This window comes from Petaurus breviceps, unplaced genomic scaffold, assembly GCF_028583685.1.
Source record: "Petaurus breviceps papuanus isolate PSGF00001 unplaced genomic scaffold, PetGlider_PUasm1.0 90750, whole genome shotgun sequence".
Classification (NCBI taxonomy): domain Eukaryota; kingdom Metazoa; phylum Chordata; class Mammalia; order Diprotodontia; family Petauridae; genus Petaurus; species Petaurus breviceps.
The window spans coordinates 633,793-642,024 of record NW_027187335.1 but is presented as its reverse complement, the minus strand read 5'-3'; the positions used below and the strand labels follow the sequence as shown (position 1 = coordinate 642,024).

The 8,232-nt window shown below is 38.1% G+C and overlaps 1 pseudogene; it reads left to right on the top strand.

Annotated features, from left to right (window-relative positions):
- Positions 1 to 3,022: 3,022 nt before the first annotated feature.
- LOC138145808 (olfactory receptor 4D1-like) lies at positions 3,023 to 3,964 on the top strand (annotated as a pseudogene).
- The last annotated feature ends 4,268 nt before the right edge of the window (positions 3,965 to 8,232 follow it).

The window sequence follows — 8,232 nt, the reverse complement described above, 5'->3', positions numbered from 1 at the left end:
TCAAAAGTCACCTTAAGTTTGTTTCTCTTCTCTATAGGTCCTTAAAATTCATATGAAATCTTACTTGTTCATTTTTTTTTGTCTTCAAAAAGAATTCTTTGTTTTTTAGAGAAGATGATTTTTTGGAATGGAATCCTACATCTTTTAATTTTGGCATATCATATTCTATTTTTTGCAATTTTTTATTTTTATGCTGAAATCTTGTGCAATTTGAATTGATATGCAGTTATCTCTTCCACATTGCAGGGGGCAAGGTGTGTGCCCTTGTCATCTGGAAAATTCACATAAAATTTTTTGACCCTTTCTTTGTACAAGAGAAGGAGTCTGAATTTTTTCTTTTTCTTTCATGGGGTATTTACAGTACCTCACTGTAAAATTTGTATTAAGTATATGGTCATAGGCTCTTTGTCATCTGTTGGCCTTCATGTGTTATCTGTAGGTTTTGCAGAACTCTCTCCAAAATTCCCATTTATTTATTTATCCATTCATTCATTTATTTGTTCATTCATTCATTTATTTATTTTGCCTTTTGGAGGGCAATTGGGGTTAAGTAACTTGCCCAAGGTTACACGGCTAATTTTTTTTTGTGTGAGTGTTAAGTGTCTAAAGCTGGAACCGAACTTGGGCCCTCCTGACTCTGGAGCCGGTGCTTTACTCACTGCACCACCTGGCTGCCCCTCCCATTTATTTTCTTATGTTGAACTGTGGATATCAAAACCTTCATGGGAGGGATGGCCAGGTGGCACAGTGAATAGGAGCACTGGCCCCAGAGTCGGGATGACCTGGGATCAAATCCAGGCTCTGATACTTAGCACCACACTCAGAAATAACTGGCCGTGTAACCTTGAGCAAGTTACTTAACCCCAATTGCTTAAAAAAAAAAAACTTTCATGGGGAAAGTCACGATGTGGAAGGGATAACTGTATATTCTTTTAATCTGTGATTATCTTCTTTCCTCCTTTGAAAATCATCTTTTCCTCACTGTCATCTTGAAGCTTTACAATGATGTGCATGAGTGAGTTTAATTCAGGGTTCATTCCTTTTGGTGTCTTGTGATACTGTAAACTCTGCTGTTTGTCAATCAAATTTTGAGGGATATTTCCTTTACTCAGTTTCTTGATACATAGCGCTCAGATTAATTTCTCATTCACAGCCTAGTAATTCTCACATTTTCTCTCATTAATTTGTCTTCCAGATTCAACACTTTTATGTGAGTAGATTCCAAAAAGTTTACAATTGAGTAACTTCATGGACTCAGTTCTCTGCTTTTTGTATTGCTCCTGCCAATCTTTTCTCTAATGAAGTGATTGCTTTCTTGGATTCTATTATTATTTCTATGTCTGATTCTAAGCTCTTGAGTTCCATAATCTTTTCCTGAAATATTTTAGTGCTATTTAGTTCCTTCTTTATTTTGCTTCATGGTAATTTCATTTCTTCCTTTAATCACCCAGTGTATTCATAATACCTTTTTATTATATCTTGGGAAAGGTCTAGTTTCATTTTTGGTGCTTCTATTTGTCATACTTTTTTTTCTAGCATTTTTGCCCCTTTCTTCTCAATCCATACTTTTCCTATTATTTTGGGAATATTGTGGTGGAGTCATTTCTTTGAGTGTTTTCCTTTTCAATCCATTTTTTCTTTTCAGAGTTTCTGATAATTTTGCTCATTTTAAACATGTTTATTTCTGTTTTGAAGAGTTATTAAAGAAGCAGATTTTTTATGACTTTTTACAATGTAATCTTAAGGAAATGGGTCACAGAACATAGTTCTTTTTCACTGGGATCTTGGATTTTAAATATGATTCTGACCTATATCAGGAACATATCCTATTCTTCTTTGTATTTCTAGTACCTAACACATGTTATAGGTAAAATCTGAAATAACTGGGGAAACAAAGGTTTGAACTTCTATACATATTAATTTATTAAGCAATGCACACCAATTTGACAATAAATTGGGACCAGGCCTCCTCAGCTTGGCAGTGAACCCAAACTATAGGGGGAGAGAGATTTTTATGCATTAAAAGAAAGCAAGTAACAGGATATAAACCAGAATACAAGATTAGGTGATCTGATTTCTACTTGGGAGGCAGAGAGTGAGCAGGTACAATTCCCTGAAATAAGAAAAAGAGGTGTCTCACTTCTCCCCAAGGGTTTGTATTCAATCAAAGGAACAAGGAAACAGTAATTGATTGATAAGTATATGGACAGTTTTCAGATAAGGTATGTGGATTGCTTGAGATGTATAGTTTTGAGAAAACACCTTGCATCAATATTTGGATCTGAGTATGTTTCTGGTCAGCATAATCTAGGTAGAGATGATCCACCTTCCTAGAAACACAAGACTAGGTTCAAACCATTCAATAAAATGTAAACAATTCCCACAATTGAATGAAGTTTTCTCACAAGACAGAAATTGGACTAGACCTATGGGTAAACCCATTGGATAGAAAGGGAACTGAACTTGATACAGAATTGAGTCAGAAGATAGAGTCAGTGTGGTTTATTCAATTCCCATGATTCTCTCACACTGTACCTGGTATATAGCACATGTTTAATACAGATTTATTAAATGAAAGATTTCAACAATCAAGTCTCATTAATTTATAAGGGGTTATAGTTTCTGGCGTGAAAGTCTAAAATGTGGGATTGTTTTAAGGAAATAGAATGTTATATGCCAGTAAGATGTTAACAAGTAGAGTTCCTGTTAGCCTTGCTTCAGCCTCTCATCTCTTTTCAGCTCTAACATTCTATGTAGTTATAAAATCATTTGTAAACGATACATTGTAGATAAGTGGAATGGTACTAAATTAGAGTGAAAATATTTGTCTGCTGGATAGTGAATATCTGTACCACACTTATATTCACAGTGTTTAGTAAACTATCAAATGTTCTCTTATAGAAATAGTGCAAAGGTAGCCTTTAATCCTGTAATTTCCTCATCATTACAAATTCTACAAGAAAATGAACCTAAATTAATGTATCATGTCATTTTTCTTCCAGGTGTTTTTGAGAGAGGAGCTTCAAGTTCATGGATCTTGGGAACCTCACTAGGATAACTGAGTTTGTCTTCTTCAGTCTCTCACAAATTTGGGAGTGGCAGAGTTTCTTGTTCCTGGTGTTTTTGTTTGTCTATACCACTACAATATTGGGCAACATCCTCATCATGGTCACAGTGACCTTTGATTCTCGGCTTCATACTCCTATGTTTATCCTACTTTGAAACCTGGCCTTCCTGGACCTGAGTTCTTCTTCAGTTACTGACTCTAAGATGTTGGTTGACTTCCCCTCAGAAACCAAGACCATTTCATATAGTGGTTGCATGGCGTAGATTTTCTTCTTCCACTGCATTGGAGGGTCTAACCTGTTTTTCCTTTCAGTGATGGCCTATGACCGCTATGTTGCTATCTCCCATTCCCTCCATTATGTCTCCATCATGAATACACAATTATGTGTGGGATTTATGGTGGCTGCTTGTATGGTAGGCTTTTTACATTCATCTATTCAGTTGATTCTTCTGCTCCCATTGCCATTCTGTGGCCCCATCATCATAGATAACTTCTATTATGACATCCCCCAGGCTAAGACTAACCTGTACTGATACTTCCCTTCTGGAGCTTCTAATTATCACCAACAGTAGGTTGTTGGTCATCATCTGGTTCGTTATCTTGATGGTCTCCTATACAGTCATCCTAGTGATTCTAGAATCCCATTCAGGGGAGAGGAGGAGAAAGGCTGCCTCCACCTGTACCACCCACATCATTGTGGTGGCACTGCCCTTTGTGCCTTGTATCTACAAATATTACTGGCCCTTCACCACCTTCCCCACAGACAAGATCATTTCCATCAGCTACAAAGTCACACTCCACATGTTGAACTCCATGATTTATACTCTACAGAACCAAGAGATGAAGTCAGCTGTGAGACGGTTGTGGGCACAACACTCATTGCCTGGAAGACACTGACCATAGTGGTTTATGGGAAATATTTTTGAGACAACCCATTGGACTCAGTCTCCCTCTCTTAACCTTTAGCCATTAAGAGTTTGGGTTGCATTTGAATGAGAGAACCAGGGGACATTAGTCTTCAGTTCAATGAACACTTAGTAAAATATCTTAAATGGTCAAAACATTGTGTTAAGTGCAAGGGATCATAAAATGGTTCCTGTCCCCAAGAAATTTGCCATCTTCTGGGAGTGGGGGTAGTATACATAAACATGCATATATACATATGATATATAATATAATGTAATGATGTATAATATAATATACAGTATATAATGAAATTAATAATATAATATTATGCATATACACAGATTAGTATGATGGGGACAAAGGGTTAATCCAGGCAAAAGGTTCTAGGAAAATTTGGACAGAGATGAAAGATTTTAGCTGGAAAAGTTTCATAGAGGATATGGAACCTGAGTTGAGCATTAAAAAACAGAGAAGTGTGATGACAGGAGATAGGAGCAGAAGAATCAACTGAATAGATGAATGTAAAATGATGAATTTTAGGGGAGACCAGAGACTGGGTAAACCAATTAGAAGACTACTTTATTAGTCAAGGCAAGAGGTGACAAGCACATGAACTAGGAAAGTCAAAGAGTGTGTACAGGGAAAGGGACAAACATAAGAGATGTTAGAGATAGGATTTAGCAACTTAATGGATTTAGAAGTTGAGGAAAAAGGAAGAATCATTAATAACTGACTTTTAGTGTCTCGGTGCCTGGGAGGATGCTAGTATCATTAAGGAATTGGAAGAAGGGGCAATTAGAGAAGGAGGGAGATGATAAGTATAGTCTTGTATATGCTGAGTTTGAGAGCCAGCAAGATATCCAGGTGGAGATACTGAATTGAGAGGATCAGGGAATTATTGGATTGGTTTTTTTGCACCATTTAGCAGGAAATGCTTTACAAATTTGTGATTTTTAAAGGTGATTGTCTCCATCAGAAAAACAAAAAATCCCACTCACAAAACTTACATACCTGAAGCCAAATTCGTGAGATAAAATTTTGGTGTTCAGTAATCTGACTCTTAGCTTCAAGGCAGAATTCAGTAACATAGCTCGTGATATTTTCAATATGAACTCCCAACTGGTAATGTGTTCCACTAAACCTGTGGGATTTGTGGCTTTGGGTCTGATGCTCATCATAACATGTTCAGTAACAAAAGCTTAGAGGCAGGTTCTTCAAGAAATAAATAACTTAAAGGTGAAAACTCCTGGCACTCATCTCCTCATAGAGTTGTGATTTCATTTATTTTTCACTTCAGAGTATATAGCTCATGTGTCCAGAGGCAGTGAGTAGTTAGGAGAGGGTGTGATGAACTCAAGTTTGGAATACTTGTACCTTAACATACTTAAGGCCATCTGAGATTCCCCCTTTCCTTTGCACCACCCTCAATTTGTACATTACCAGGAACCCCCCTTTCTGCACAGATAGCTATTATCTATACAACTATTGGAGTTCCTAGTGAATTTGAACAAGGGGACTCATGGCTCAGGTATGTTAGGTTTAAAAAATACCAAACAAGCAAAACCAAACCAAACGAAGGTGCTATTAGGTCTATGATCTAATTACACAACTCAACTATTAACTATCTCAATCTAGTCTTCAAACATTCAAGTATGCTGTATATATGTATTAAACAGGTGAACCTTCTCTCAGGGATTTTGTTCAATACTTCATATAGTGGGACAGCTAAGTAGGACAGAAAGCTTGGTCTGAAGTCAAGAAGACTTACATTACTGAGTTCCAACCTGGTCTCAGACACTTAACTAATTGTGTGGTCTGGGGCTAGTCACTTAACCCTGTTTGCCTAAGTTTCCTCATCTGTAAAATGAGCTGGAGAGTGAAATGGCAAACTACTCCAGTATATTTGCCTAGAAAACCCCAATGGCATCATGAAGAGTCAGACGTGATTGAAAAATTACTGAACAACAACAACTCATATACAGGGGTTTATTACTTCTATGAGATTAATCAGTAGGCAAATACAAGGGGACCATTGCAGGCTCCCAGAAGGCATCAAGTGATGACAAATGGGGGCTCAAAGGAGAGATTAGTGTTGAACATGTACATTTTGGAATCTTCAGAAGAGGTAATAATTTATACCACAGCATTCAATTGGAACCTCTTATAAGGCTAGTCAGGCTGAGGATGGAGATGATGGAAGGAAATGAAAGATTGTCAGGGTTACCTGAGGAATAATTGGGAGTCTACTTTAACAGTAGTTCTCTCAAAAAGAAGAATTCAAACCTTTATTAAGGACCTATGGAAATGACCTAGGGAAATGGGTGAATAATCAGACATAGCCCCAGTAAATACAGAACTTGAAATGAATTGAATTTGAAGAAAATTTCTAACATGCATCATAGAGTCCTGGAATTTCCAAGCAGAGAAAATTCTTTGCTTTTGAGGAGCATACAATTCTCTTGTGGTTTGACAGCCCTTCCAGTTATAGAATCCTGGAGTGAGAACAAACCTGAGGTTATTTCATCCAATCTCCTGACTTCAGTCAAAGACTATCTGCATTGTAGAATACAAATGATTATTTTCTTCTTAAAGAAGCTATGAAAGAGAGATGCCCAACCTCATCTACTCCTCTTTTCTATTGTTTTAAACCTCTGGAAGTTGAGATATTCTTACTAATCATTAATGCAAACCCTTCCTGCTCTAATATAGATTTATTTTCTCTTGTCTAATCCTACAAAGTTGTGGAGAATCAGTTGGCATTCTCTCATATCCTAGATATTGTAACCCATTACCTCAGGCTCTCTCTTTGACTAAGTCATGCATCAGGAGAACATAGATAAAAAGCAAGCCCATTTGTAAAGTGACCAGATCTATGAACATTCCATGTTTAGATCCCTTGCTTCTTGCTCATAGACTGTGCATTGCACATAAATTAACTTGAATTCTGTTAGTGCCTTGAATTTCTTTCTAACATCACTTCCTTTATGGACTCAATTCAAACTAGTAGAATGTGACAAGTCATCTGGGACTTTAAATGTCTCTGGAGTGACTTTAGTTAATTTTCTCAACATATGAAATAATAGCTTGGCCCCAAGTATAGACATGAGAGGCTTACTGATTTCAACCACCCTGGAGGCTCAACCACTTCATACTGTTCATCCGGGTCACATGGTTCTCTTCTATTCAAATCAATTCAAAATATTTATTGATTACCTACTGTGTTCAAGTCACTGTGTTAGGAGCAGGGGATTCAGGGCAAAAATTAGAGTATTTGCTTTCAAGGAATACACATTTTATGATACTTAGTTTAACTTAATTGTAATCTCCTTGCCTCCTTCTGCTATCCCCTTGATTTTTCTCTTTCTTCCCCTAACAATTCTTATTATATCCCTTTCACTCAGGGTTCTGATTTCTCTTAAAGAACCATAATTTAATGGGTGATATTTGTAGAGAACTTTATGGACTTTATAAGAAGATTTAATATGGAAGAGGTAACAGCATAGGGGATAGAAAGCTGGCCTTGGAGGGAGGAGCCAAGATAGCAGCGTAGAAGCAGGAAAATTGCCTGCACTCCCCCCCATAACCATCTCAAATACCTATAAAAATGACTCTAAACAAACTTTAGGGCTACAGAACCCACAAAGTGACAGAGAGAAACAAACCTCACGCGGAAGACGGCCTCATCAGGCCGGCAGGAAGGGTCCATTGCAGTATGCTGGAAGCAAAGCCCAGCCCCATGTGAGCTCGTGGTTTCAGTCTCAGAACGGCCCAACCAGCCACGTCTAGAGGGACTTTGGGAGACTGGATCACCAGTAGCTGTGGCAGTTTCCAGGTTTATCAATCCATAAATGCCAAAGACAAAGTGAGAGGTCAGTGGACTTTGGGAACAGGGGGTCTGAGAGTGCAGCTTCTTCTCTGCCCCCTGAAGGAAGAAGTGACTGTGGCATGGTTGTGTGGCTTCTTCAGAGCTCCTGGCCTGCAGATTGTAAGGTGACCAAGCAACCATTCTGAGGGGTAATCGCTCTTGCTTTAACCTGCTTGGATCTGGATTGCTGTCTAGGGTGGAGGTCCTGGAGTGGGTGACCAGTTTCCCAGAGCATGTGGAGGCTTCAGAAAAGGCAGCCAACTAATAGCTCCAGTAGCTGTGAAAACCCCAGTGATTTGGGACAAAGCTCTCCTCTCTGGAAGCAGAGTCCTACTGTGGCAAAAAGCTCAAAAGTCAAGTAATTGAGTGGCAACATTAGCAAGCAAAGGAAGCA